The 12,962-nt window shown below is 42.1% G+C and overlaps 1 long non-coding RNA gene across 1 annotated transcript; it reads left to right on the plus strand.

Moving 5' to 3' along the window:
- Nucleotides 1–4,524: 4,524 nt before the first annotated feature.
- Nucleotides 4,525–5,324, plus strand: LOC128430673 (uncharacterized). The gene is made up of 3 exons (XR_008334036.1): nucleotides 4,525–4,606; nucleotides 4,727–4,783; nucleotides 5,244–5,324. It is a non-coding gene; the product is annotated as an uncharacterized LOC128430673 (long non-coding RNA).
- The last annotated feature ends 7,638 nt before the right edge of the window (nucleotides 5,325–12,962 follow it).

Genomic DNA, 12,962 nt, shown 5'->3' on the forward strand with positions numbered 1-12,962 from the left:
ATACCTGGATGGACCACACCTGGACAACACCTGGATCTGTTCCACACTGTCAAAGTGCCTACCCCACCCCACTGTCTAAGTGCCCCTGAGCAAGGCACCTTACCCCCCTAACACCTGCTCCCCGGGGCGCCGTGCATGCCCACTGCTCTGTGTGTCCTCCTGTGTACACCAGATGGGTCATAGCAGAAAACAAATTTCCCCCTTGCATGTGGTGTGTGTGTGCATGTCAGGGCCGGGTCTAGGCAGGGGCAAGAGGGGGCCCCCTCAAATAAATGTTGTCCCCCCTCAAACTAAATAGGGTTAGGGTTAGGCACAATGCCCCCTCAAGATTTGTGGCTGCCCCCTCATACATGCCTGTCTAGACCCGGCCCTGGTGCATGTGTGTGGGACAATAAATGTATCTTATCTTAAGACATCTTCACAAACCCCCTTCAGGACACAAACTTTAGTTGTTACACTTTTATACTTTTACTTTGATCAAACAATTGAACACAACAACTGCTGAACTGAATAAGAACTTTGGACAGAGGGAGGGTGGCTGCGCTCTATTTCTAGTCTTTGTGCTAATTTGCTTCATAAGGTTTGAGAGCATTCTGTATCAAATTTTTCTCTATGTTATATTTAATACATACATACGCGTAAAGGAGAAAGGATTGACTTAGAAGGGTCAAATCTCAAAACACAGATAACATTGGCTTTGCGCTGTAAAAACACTGAACTCTCCCTCCTCTGCTTTCCCACCAGTGGTCGTCTCACTTCACACCCGTCAGTGGGAAGGAAGAGATTTATAAATCTCTACATCCACAGAGGAAAAAAATCTCAGGACGATACTTGCATCAGGTCGTAAAAAAATAATGACTGATGCCGGCGAGGACATAAATAAGGTCCACCTTGAGCAAACAAGATGATTACAGTATTTCGAAAAGGATTGAGCAAGTATTGTTTTGCAGGTGGAAATACAGCCCCGGGGCGAAAACAAAAAAAAGAAAACATTGGTGTCCCCGGAATTTAACAGGAAGTATTTGAAAGTGTCCTATAAATATTGTTGTGTTGTATCATGTCGAAATCCTGCTCAGGGTTTGAAACCTTAAAACGCGAAGGGAGTGAAGTGTGAGAACGGGCTGCGTGTTTCATTGATCCCAGCATGTGTCCAAACATTCTTTAAATCCGTCGGGATTAAAAACAAGATACGGACTTCAGTGTTACACAAACACAGTCAACTTAGGTAATGAAACGGTGTTCACGCCTATTTGCTTTTGTCTGCGTAGGCTGCCGAGAGAGCGACCACATCTGAGGCGAAGTTCCACACCTCTGCAGCGCCCGACCAGCGTGGGCGCCTGGAGGCTGTTTAAAAAGGCTGTTTAAAAGCTAATGGGGTTTTCCAAAGGGATCAGAGTGAAGGTAGAGGGCGCAGGCTCGATACCCATTTCATTAATAAGCTGTTGCTGGACAGTGGCGCGAGGGCGGCTCTGACTTTTCATGGGATTTGAATCGAGGTCCGAAGCGCGAGATGTGGTTGTTTCTACTGACGATTTTCGTCTTGATCAATTCCCCTGCTGCTGTAAGTACAAAACGATCAATACTCTTTTCATCCTTGGAGATTTAAGAAAGATCTTAAAAAAATAATTGTATTTGATGTTTTTGTTGTTGTTGCAGAATTGTCACAGCAGTGAGTCTGACAGTAGCTCTAGCAGTGAGTCTGACAGTGATGAGGTAAGGATTGATTTCATCTTATCATCTATTAACGATTCATCTGATTACAACGAGACGATCTTGGCTATAAATGATTTCTAAAAGTATTTTTGACATATTTATTTTGTCTTGCTGCAGAGGGGCAATCATTTTCGGCCCATGCCACTTCCTCCCTGGCTTTCCTTCCCCTTTTGGCATCTGTTTCCTGGTCTGAGGCCAAATCCGCCACCCGTCATCCCCCCACCTCCTCCCCCACCCCAAACCCCGAAGACGACCACGCCCACGACAACGCAAACCACCAAGAGCACTGCTGTTCCCCCCACAACGCCTTCGCGAGGGGACAATGGTTAAAATTCATCCTGGGATGTATAAACAGATCATAATCATGCTTTGTGTGTTTGTTTTTTGCATTTTCATATGATTTTGATACATTGTGATTTCAATGCCATGCATGTTTCAATCCGATTTTATTGATTTATACAGACATACATATGAACCCGGTTGGCATATGTTTTACATTTCAGTATTTCCTCAGTAACCTCTCCACGTTCTCTTGAATCACTCTGTTCACTGGTTTCATGCTTAAGGCACGATATTCTGTCGAAACATCTTTCATCCCATATCGTTCCCCAGTCCATATAAAAGTAGAAAGAATGCAGTGATATTTTGTGATTTGGAGGATATGCACACGAAGTAGATAGACGTGTGTTTAGTCAAGGTGTAATTATGAGTCTTGCAGGAGGCTGGCGTTGGAGACCTGTGGGCGGATGCTGACATCATCATGCTGCTGTAATATGCATTCAGCGGGCCCACTCATCAGCATCCCTGGATCAAGACAGATTAAGAAAGGGATGAGTGCTGAGCCTATAATACCCAATTCTCAGCTTCATCGCTGAAGTCTGCCACACAGTGTTTTTCATCATGACTCAGCCTCTTGACCAATAGTTTCATTCACTGCACCATCGACCCTTTGCCGCATTTATTGACCAAAACTTACACACCACAATATTTGGATTCTCACTGTCACCTGGTTCTTAATATACAACTCAATCATTTCCTGTCTTATGTTTCTGTTTTTTGCACAACTAATCGATATGAATGTAATTCCAAGTTCTATGTTTGTAACGTCACTGCTACTGTATCACAGGAAAGAATGTATAAATATATTGTGTATTCCAATATATTCCCTATAAATACTGCACTGCAATGCTTCAGTCCTTTTCTGAGAGCAACACGAGTACAGAAATGAGTATTCGTGAGTTATTTCATCACATTTAATCAGCCTTATGAGTAAAGAAAATCATTAAAATGTAAAAACCACAACTATTGTTATGTAATGAATTGTCACCACGCAGCTCTGGACATATATCTCGTTCTTTTCACATTCAAACATTCAAACCTTCGGCTTTTACAGAGATTTAGATCCTGGACTCACAAACAGATTTTTTTTTTTATTTATTGAATAACTTTTGGCTGACCATCTGCGCAGTGTTGTTGACTTTCAGTCTCCAACTCGCTGTGCAGCCGGAGAGACGTGCAGAAGATGTTCAAACATACGACTTTGTGACAAGGCCATTGGTTTTCTACAAGCTTAACATAAAACGTATATATAATACAAAATATGATGATAAACATGTTAATCACAAGCAATAGGATGAGTTTAATTGATTACTTTGTGTAATATATGAAATTATTGAACCTTTATGTTACTTATCTGCTGCATCTGTGTCTTTTTGTGATAAGACAGATGCAATATCGTGATAGGGGGGGGGGGGTGTCATCCATCTTTATATACGGTATGGTAGGAGGATACAATATTCCATATATATTAAATATAAACATTATACAAATATCATTGGATATAAAATGTTATATACAATTTTAATATCTAATAAAATTCACAATGTAAAATATCTATGTACTACAATCAATCACTCAACTATATCACTGTTGTTTTATATTGTGAATGTGATACCCGACTGAAGTACTACATTTTCTCCAGTTTCCCTATTCGTCTTTTTTCCTCAGTTAAATTTCCCATTACATACATTTGCTGTGACCGTAATTACACCAGTGAGACTCCTGACACACCAGCCGCACCCACAGCTGATCTGAGCCACAGGAAAACGACGCGGCCTGGGTTTCTCTGTCTGTTCATTCAGCTCTGTAGACGTTACAGCATCATAATTGGAGGAAAACCGACAGTTCAGGGCAGTCGGCGGCTTTTCTTTGGTTTCTCACTGCAACGTTTCACACGAAAGGATTAGGTTGAATTAGTCTGTTATTTTTTCTGACATGTGATTGGTTGTTGGGCTCTGGGAGAAGGGCATAAGTCGGTGTTCCCTCCGCTGCAGTTTCATTGGTTTTACTATAAGTGCTCTCAGAGGACGTTTTTCTTGTCTACCTTCATTGATCTTGTAAAAATCAAATTAAAACCACATCGATTTCGTTTTTGTTTCTGGAAATGATTTCTGTGAGGTTACTGTCATGTTTCACCATAATCGTGTCTGCAGTGCCAGTGAGTGCCCTCGTACTACTGAACACATTATTGGAGATGTTTTTTTAATTTATTTTCTGTATCTTTATTATCTGACATTTCTTCTGTGATTTTCCTTATTTGTATTTTCAGGTCTACTCTAATGTCCTTCCGTCGATTCAGTCAAAAGGAGGAGCTCCACGACTTCGGCCTGTTGAAGCTGCAAACCGGAACCCTGAGGCTCAGACCCAGCCCCTCATTGTGGAGCAGCCTCAGCCCGGGGTTCCCCAGCAGCTGGGTCCTCAGAGCGGCCCCCAGCCAGTTCCCTCAATGCCTTATCACACCTGGTCTCCACAGGGGAACAGACCGATGATGATCCCCCTGCAGCTCAGCCTCCATGGGCCTCAGCTTGCCAACCAGGCCACATTCCAGCAGGGGGTAGGGCATAAAGAAAACAAATTACAGCAAGATATATATTGTTATTACTATTATTATAAATATTTTACACTTTATCATCATTTTCTTAAAGAACTTATTTCGTTTTCTTGCTGTTTTCAGGTTTTCCCCTCTTACGGATACTTCCCTATGTTCTCACCTCAGTACAGGAATCAGCTGGTAATGTATTATTAGGAAACACACCGTCTGCTCTGTGCCGTGCTATAGACTGTAAAACCAAAACAGTATTTTCCAACCACAACCCGGCCTGACAGCTTTCAAGAGGAGATTTGGGTGGTGGGGATGACAGGGTGTGCCCCCCCCCCCCCCCCCCCCCCCGACACAGGCTGTCAACATATAGGGGAACAGAGACAACCTAAAACTCTTTCATAACAGATCGTGTTGGGGAAACGAAGACTTACAGACGTCTGATTTATGACTCGGAGATGAAAACATCTAATCCTGTTTTGTCTTGCGTGTGATTTTTTGCCACAAGGTGTATTGCATTTGTGATCCTCTGTGTTTTAATGACTGGTGTTAAGTCTTTAAAGACTCAAGATTTCATTTCAGTCTTTAACGGATGCAGGAATATTGACAAAATGAGAAATTAAGATTAGAATGTTGTGTTTTTCTCCTCCAGCCGTCCTCCCCATATGGATTCCCCATGGTTCTTGAGACACCTCCACCTCAAAGTCCAGCAAATCAACCTCTGGGAGGTCAGGTCTTACCTGCACAGACTCCCTCTGAAGCTGCTCTTCCAGGAGGTGCAGCTCAGCCAGTGCAGCAGCTACAGCAACAGGTGTCTACTCTATCTTTATAAACCTGAATCTAACTGCTCATATGAAAATAAGAGTTTCTTCTTGATAATATGGTCAAACTTAAAGAAAGTAGAAGTTGCATGATACTCAGGCTACATTTCATCCACAGAATCCCCAATTTGTCTACATGCTCCAACAATCCATGGTGAATACAAAATCATACTTTTCAAATAAGTTATGCTCTTATGTATTTCAACAGTTTTCTCTCTGATGTCTTGTTTGACGTGTGCTACTATTCTTTATAGAACTCTCCACTTGGCGCTCTCAGCTCAGAGGAGCTTGAGGTACAGTAACACAGACTTTGTTATCAGTGCTTCAGCTTGTTCTTACAATCTACTCGGTGAACTCAGTGATCCTCCCGACAATCCAACTGTATCATTCCCCTCCCCTCTGTTTCAGATGGCAGCTAAATTGAGCCAACTGGGAATGTACATGCCCACCCTGTTCGCCAACCTGCCTGCAGGAGCTGTGCAGAGCCAGGCCACCGCCGGGCTCACAAACCTGGGACAGGCAGGTGTCGCACCAACGGTGGTTATGGCATCAGCCGGAGCCCAGCAGACACAGGGGCTGGCCGGCACTGGGCCGCAGCCGAACGTTACCGGTGGCCCTGTGGGTTTGCAGAGAGAGGCGCAGGAGGCGGCCACTGCCCCGACAGCTGTTCAACCTGAACTCCAGCCTTCACAGACAGAACCAAGTCTGAAAGCATGTCCACATATCGCATAAAGATCAAATACATCACTAATGTATCAGTGATGCTCCTTTCCTCAGGTCTCTTGAAAGGCGCTATTTAAATTCATGCCAATATTATTATTATTGAATGAAAACTAACAATGAAGTTTTTCATATTTAACCTCTGCGTTTTACTAACTGTGTTATCATAATTGTTTTTTTAACGTCATTGTTCATTTGCTTTTTAGTAAATATTTAATAAAAATGAACAAAAATAAAGCAAACTTGAATGGGTTCCCCTTTTTAAACCACGTGTATTCTTTCATTTATTCCATGACTCAATTTATTAATTTCAGCTTGATCAGAAACAAGTAGTGAGTAACACTGACGTCACCTGTAGTTGACAGGATGAACATGCTGAACATCCAGCAGCATTAGAACTAATGTGGAACAAATTCTTAACACGCCTGTGTGGAATGGGCTGTTATCTTGGCCTGTGGTGATGCATGTTGCAGCGTTTCTTTCTGAAACTGGAGAGGTGATGTACAGAAATCGAGGCGTGACATGTAAAGACCGACTGCAGGACTCAGAAGCCACAGCTGCTGCACGTAGAGCTGTTCACCTGTTTGTTAAACATTCAGTAAAGCTCACATGAACCCTGCACTGGAGAATCAGTTGTTGTTGCTGTTGTTGTGAATGCACCTGTCCCAGCTGCTGCTGTTCCAGAGCTCTGGATTCCTGTGTCCAAATTGCACCAATGTCAACTCCACACTTCGTCAGGTCATTTAAAATACACATGAACAGTGTGAAGCTGACAAGATGAAGGGTCCTCGAGATATGCCTGACATATACGGACAGAAAGACATTTACAGTTAGATCTGGAATTAGTAGATTGATTGCGAATCCTGTTTTCCGGACCCCTGATGTCATATTTACTTGCATTTTTAGTTTTGGTCTCTACCATCTCCTGAGGTAATGACCGGTTCTGCAAGCTGCTCTGCTGCTGGTTGATACTGGGTAGAAACAGATAAACACACTGGGACATAAAACCAAGATACAAGTTGAGAAAAGGCTCCAAAGCTGTGGGTGGAACTTCGTAATTGCTTCTCCGACTTGCACATGATTTTCTTCACGACATCCCGATCGTGTTCGTACAATGAGACACATTGAATACAGCCCTACAGCAGTCCTCTCTAAAAACAAGGGTATATTTCAGAAATGCTGTATGTGTGAAACTTTAGCTTTCTTTCCCAGCAACACTTTAAAGTCAGGGAAGTGGAAAAAGCGGTCGTCCAATCATCAATGTGAGACATTTGTTCTCCGGTTAATGGGAAGTGCAGCACTTAAGTATCGCCACAGGCTCAGATACAGAGAACTTGAGTCAGGTATTGTCAAGCTGCTACCTATTCACTGTTCAGCTATCAACCGTTAAAACGTCTAAAGTTTCAACTGGAATGAACAGGATATGTTGAAAGGCGATTGCAGAAACAGTAATATAATAATATTCATCCTCAGCTATAATACAGGATATCACCTGAGGTGTACTCCAGGCCTATGATGAGATGTGATGCTTTACAATGATATTTTACTGCAGTTTTTTTTACAGTTGTGTTAAATATCACTTCCTTGGGTAAAACCTCAGTGATATGAATGAACAACCCTGTTGACCTATTTGAGTTTTAAAGATGTCGCAAGAAGCCGTTTCATTAAACACATCATCAAGAGGAGAAATGTGATATATGTGCATTTTTCCAGCCAGAGAACGGATTATGAGAACTCTCACTAAATGTCAGCTGCCAACTTTGTAAGACACTTCTTGGCTTAAAACCAATACCTGTCATATGTCAACGGTTTGCTCATCCTCGGTTTTCCCAGCAAATAAATAGGAGTAGATCTCTCTGCACTGATCACACCCCTCCCCAACAATCCTCCGGTGCTGGTGTGCTGCCAGAAAGGAAGGTAACGTAGACAAATAATATCATGTCTCATGTTAAATATAAAGTGTTGCAGTGAATGCTATGACACATAATTTAAATTAAAAACTTGTTTTTTGCAGCTTAATTCAAAAATGAAATTCCTCCTCCTCGCTGCCTGCGTCCTGGGGATGGCTTTATGTGCCCCTGTAAGGAAAAGACTGTTTATTTCTAAATATTTCATCTCTGAAATATGCATCTAATTTCTCTCACACATTCTAGTTTTGAGCACTGCATGTTCACAATATGTCCAATGCAATAACTGACAGATATGAATGGCTGGTCATGCACGTCATGATGTTCCATTTTCCATTTTTTTGACTGAGCATTGTCAATATTTCTTTCTCTTGAAATTTGCTGACTTAGTGACTCAATTGTAAAGAAATAAATAGTTTGTGAGAATCATTTTCACACTGAACTTGGATCCACTGAAGCTGCAACATTTTCTCCTGTGAATCTCTCCACAGCCGCAGATGTTCATGGAGTTTGACATCCGTCACGCTCCGGCTCAGGTACAGAGAGACACATTTTCAAATATCACTGAATAGGCCCTGTGACAGGTCTGCAATTATCTGGTCACCACTGATGGTGGAGTCCACAGAACTGAGCCTGTTAATGGCACTTTAACTGGAGGTGGACGACTTGTGAGCTTCTCTCATGTGAAGGTTTAATTGAATGTTATATTCACAGGCAGCCAAGGCCATCCCTGCTGGAGTCCCACTAGAAACTCTGGAAGTTGTAAGTGAAAGTAAAGTTTATTCTTTTACAGCCTGTTTGACACATATATCAAGTCGCATGAAGTCATATTTTAAAATACCAGGACTCAACGAACACAACTAAATATTACAATTGTAGGCAGATTTTTTTGTTGATTATTGTGAATTTAAATGACATAAAATGAACTTTCCTCATAATTTAAAACACAGTTAGTATCTATCTCATGGATAAAATAAGATAGAGGATGATTCAACGTGTATTATGTATGCGCAAAGTTTTTGCAGTATTCTATGCATAGCTACATTAATAAAAAAGTCAACATAAATGTGGTCTTTGGCCACGACCAAACCATGATCTAACCATGATCTAATCATGATCTAACTATGATCTAACCATGATCTAACCTTGACTGTTCTCATTCCCAGCTGCTCCCAGTTGATGCCCAGAGAAAGCTTCTTGGAGGACCAGTGAGTGACACAATGGCTTGTTATCTATATAAAAGTCCAGTATTTGCAACTTTATTCAGAATGTAACACAATGGAAACCTACAATACTGTCAGAATCTAAAACAATGTTTAGACTATCTGGGTTTACAGACCACATGTAAACCACAGAGTAAAGCTGGATTATATGTGAACCATTACACTTTTAACCACATGTGTGATTTCACTGCAAGGTCCGTGGTTTCATCAAGCAAGACATCCTCGAGCCGAATGGCAGAGACACCGTAGACATTGTGAGTGTCTGCAGGTTGTAGTTTCTGCGACAGAAGACCTGGGAGGTTTTACTGAACCGTCTCCCCTCCTCTTTCTCACCCCTTGATTTAGTACTACCCGTTTGGATTTGACCCACCAGTGGTTGCTACTGCTGCCCCTGTCGCCCCAATCTGCCCTGTTGTCCTGGCAGCTCCTGCAGCTCCTGCAGCTCCTGCAGCTCCTGCAGCTCCTGCAGTGCCTGCAGCTCCTGCAGCTCCTGCAGCTCCTGCAGCTCCTGCTGCACCGGCTGCACCAGCTGCACCCATCCAACCCATCGTTGCTGCTCGAGCTCCTGTGAGAATATTTATTGATTTGCATTTCAAGCCACTTAGGTTTCTCGAAGCGGTAAGACTCGTCGATCAATCATGTAAATGCTTTGATTGATTTGAAAGAACAATAACCTCAGCAGACGGCAGCAGGTAGGAAACTGAAGCAGCGGGCGAGGACAACGTGTTCATACAAGTGTTGCGTCAGAGAAACAGCCTGCACACCGTTTTCTGCTGAGATGTTGAGACACATCGACTCCTCCGCAGACTGTGTCCTCACTCCTGATTGGCTCATCAGAAACCTCTGTCGTTTCAGGTTGTAAAAACAAAAGGGGAGGATGATGATGATGATGAGGACGACGACTAGGAAGATTGAAGTCAGCAGGATTTGCACGTTTGTGCACACACAGGTGCACATACACACAAAGCACACACTCAAGTACTTTGTACACACACAGGGTTACTTTACTTCACAGTGCAGATAATTCAGGTTAAAACTCAATAAAAAAACTAAATAATTGTGTCTCTTTGCACTTCAGGTGACCAGTGGTTTTAAGACTCCCAATTAACCCAGCGACAGAGGACCAGGAAACTGCTGTTTCCCAACGTAAAAAATAATGTGGTGTGAATTTGAAAAGTAAATGGTGCGCTGCATTAAGTGCAAGGTGGTGCTCGGCTGTTTTATGAATACATAGTGTTGTGTTTTCTGTGGAAGAAAAAGAAGAACAAATTGTATTTCTTGTGACCGGTAAATAAAAATGCCTTGATAGATGAAATACGAGTGTGTATTTTATTTTATCTCAGTTAACTCTGTCTACTCTGAGATAAACTGTTGGAAATAACAACATGAAAACATCTGTCCTCATTCACATCCTCTTTTGTATATACATTGCTTTCCTCAAGTAGTCAGGTCCGTTCTCATCCAACCCTTTATTTTCCATACCGCTCATCCTTAGAGCTTCATGGGGGACTGGAGCACATCCCAGCAGACATTGGGCGAGAGACAGTTTGCCAGTGTATTGAGACAAAACAGTGAAAACATCACACTTCCTTTCACACCGACGGGCCGTTTAGAGTCTCACATTATTGTAACTGTTTAGACTGTGGGAGGAAGCCGGAGTGCTCGGAGAAAACCCCACACAGGCAGAGGGAGAACACACAAACAGCACTCAGACAAACACCAGACCTGTTCCCTCTTTCACCTCTTGTTATGTTGCAGCTTTACGCTAATGACAAATCAGAATGTGGATTGTTGTTGCAAAGATATTGTTTTTTATTTATCTTAGCATGAGGATGCAGCATTAAAAAACATGGGGAAAAAACATGGCTATATTCTTAGTTCACCTTGGAATCTTCATTTATTAGTTTCAAATGTTTGTAACAGGCCGTTTTTGTAATAAGCTTACTGTTCTGTGATGTATACCTCATTAAATCCGCTTTGGTTTCTCTACTGAATTTATTACAAATAAAAAAAAACACATCCACAGTGGATTGTTCTACTTCATACATGAAGTAAATCATTTCTGATTCTCTCCCCTGTGAATAACTTGATTGTGTGTTCCTCTCTCCTGCTGCTCTCATTAATTTGTAACACAATTAACATCCAATAAATGTTGTAAAACTTGCAATATTACATTAATATAGCACGTTTGTGTGTAATAGACACAACAGGGCACAGTGATGCCCAAGTCTGATTCAAGTGCTGGCAGAGTGAGGAGCAAACAGTGCGAAGGCGTGCTCTGCTTCAGACAGTGTAATCAAACAGAGTCTGCTATTACACAGAAAGTGGATTTGACCACTGGTCATTTAGTAAAGCTGAAGACTAGACACCTGCACCTACTCATTGAACAACATCACTCCCATCCACTGTGATTGGCTCGCCGGTCAACTGGCACTGTATAAAAGGGCAAAGAAACTCTGTGGAGGATACAACTGGCATCACTTCCACCATCCATCCACCTCTCCTGTGCTGTTCATCTATTTATTCATCTTTTCACTTTCTGCAACAGGTGAGTTGAGCAGAAGTTCCTGGATTGCTCCTCCAATAGGAAGCAGCCATCCAGTGTGATTTTTATTGGATTTTTATAAATTGTAATGATGCATTTTGTCTCTGAAGGACTTGGACACTCTGCAAATATGAACCTGGCCATCATCTTCCTCTGTCTGGCGAGCTCAGTCTCAGCTGCACCAGTGAGTTTGAAGAAAATGCACTTTTTGTTTGCTTCAGACCAAGTTCTGTTTGATTTCACTATTATCTAAATTGTATTTTCTGCCTCTCTATCTCTTTCCAGTCAGCTTTTCATTACCTGAATCATTACACAGGGTCCAGACCTCAGTTGCCACCCTCTCAGGTAATCATGTATATACATTACGAGTTGTTAAATTTCTAAAAAGTGTAAGTACAAAATATATCACATTAGATACTGTTTAGCAAGCAAGGAGGCTCCTGGTTCGAGTACCGGTCTGCGGGGGTCTTCCTGTTTAGGGTTAGCATGTTCTCTCCGTGTTAGTGTGGGTTATCTCAGTGTAATGCAACTTCCTACTACGGTCCAAAGACTGCGTCTCGGCCACATGTCAGCTGGGCATCCCTCAGCTGTGACCAGCAAAGGATAAGCGATATTAAAATGCATGGATGAATGCTTGGATGGACTGGTTCAGTATAGAAACTCACATGACCAAGCAGAACATTTTCTATGTGGAATCAATGTGTTTTGAGCATTTTGATCATTTTACATCCATCCAGATGAAAAATCCATTCGCAGGTGGACAGCCTCTCCCCCCAGCTGGACTTCCTGGTGCCTACAGTGTGGAACTGGTATGATCCATTATCTTCTACCGCATATACACCCTTTAGTTTCACTTCAATATTTAGTCTTTTTTTTTTTTAATGAAATATTGCTTCGGTGGTACAGTATCTTATTGTATTTTCTTCTTTTAAAGATCTATCCACACAGATTCCCTGGTGGTTTAGGTGGAACCAATGCAGGCCAGGTTAGTAACACACACACATTTTACTCAACTACATCATATTGAATAATGCAGTAAAACATCAATGCTCACTACTTTTCTGTGATTGTTATTCTTGCATATTCTACTACAGTCCTACCACGGATTCATCAAGTACTCCATCCCTCAGCCACCTGGCAGACAGAGTGTGGAAG

The sequence above is a fragment of the Pleuronectes platessa genome, chromosome 3 (assembly GCF_947347685.1).
Source record: "Pleuronectes platessa chromosome 3, fPlePla1.1, whole genome shotgun sequence".
Lineage (NCBI taxonomy): Eukaryota > Metazoa > Chordata > Actinopteri > Pleuronectiformes > Pleuronectidae > Pleuronectes > Pleuronectes platessa.